This window comes from Etheostoma spectabile, chromosome 5, assembly GCF_008692095.1.
Source record: "Etheostoma spectabile isolate EspeVRDwgs_2016 chromosome 5, UIUC_Espe_1.0, whole genome shotgun sequence".
In the NCBI taxonomy this organism is placed as follows: Eukaryota; Metazoa; Chordata; class Actinopteri; order Perciformes; family Percidae; genus Etheostoma; species Etheostoma spectabile.
Window position 1 is genome coordinate 37,415,274 of NC_045737.1, and position 1,338 is coordinate 37,416,611.

The 1,338-nt window shown below is 36.5% G+C and overlaps 1 protein-coding gene across 1 annotated transcript in view; it reads right to left on the reverse strand.

The window, feature by feature from the left end:
- Positions 1-1,338, reverse strand: part of LOC116689870 (uncharacterized) — a 6,198-nt gene that overhangs the window by 2,261 nt on the left and 2,599 nt on the right. The window lies entirely within an intron of this gene.

The following is a 1,338-nucleotide window of genomic DNA, read 5'->3' on the forward strand; positions in this document are numbered from 1 at the left end:
TCACATTAATCTTCAAGTTTCAGGCTTTCAGATCATATTCACTCCTACTGAAACAAACATATAGACAGAGACATGTGTCTCAAATCACGCACTTCTGTACTTAATACTAACTACTTAATACTATTCTGTAATACTAACTACTTAATACTGTTCTGTACTTAATACTAACTACTTAATACTATTCTGTAATACTAACTACTTAATACTATTCTGTACTTAATACTAACCATTTTACTATAGTACCCGGATGGTGCACTCAAAACGGTCAGAAAGTTGAGTGTGAATCATAGACCGTTAATAATATACAGTCTATGGTGTGTGTCGGTACATGCATAGACATAATAAAGAGAAGACGCCGCATTGGCTGCTGAGCGCGAGATTTCCAGCCGCCATCTTGGACCGGTCATAGTCGTTACTCAGCAGCAGAAGACACAAGAAGCCAGAGCACTGTGCAGGATATTCCTGCTCAGATCGGCGGATTTTTTTTATCTTATCTTTTCTACTCTGGGTTCTGTAAAGCATTTTTTATCTGTGTTTTGAAAATTGCTACATAAGTTAAGTTTCCAGAGTTTTAAAGGGAGATTCAACCACGTAAATGTGCGGTTTAAATAAAAAACTGCCACTTTCATTTCATACCAGTTGCTACTTTAAATACTTTAAGTACTGGTACGCGTGCTTTGTTAGGGGTACAAGATATATCAACGCAATATCGTCACACAGCACATCGTTATATAAGTGAGTATTATGGTATGACCTATACCAGGGATCTTCAACAGGGGGTCCTCAGAGTCAATACAAGGGGACCTCCAAATTATTGTTCATCTTTTAAAGTTTTTTCAAAAATGAAAAAGTCTTAACATGACTCAAACTAAATTTTTGAAAAACTCCCCACTGCTGATAGGTTTACTGACATTTAGGCAAGGTAGTCACTCAGTTACCGTTGATCCTAAGGATTTACATGTATGTCAAACATTAAAACATGATTTATAAAAGCATGCCTACAATTATTAGGCTATTTTAATGGCTTAGTTTTCTATGCAAAAAAGGTATGTATAAAGGCTCTAGACTAACCTCCACGTTATTGTAAGCCCAGTTTAATGTGCAGCTTCATTTAATACAATATACAGTATGTAGTAGGGGGTCCCTGCTTTGTCTCTCTTTCAGTTAAGGGGTCCTCGGCTAATAAAACGTTGAAGACCCCTGACCTATACGTTATTCTGGGGGTCCAAAAGCAGCAGTAATGTATGCTTATGTTGTTATTACATTGGGATTGTCTCTCGTTTAGTTGGGATTTGTTTGACAAGACTTGCACGTTACTCTTATAAGATATATATATAT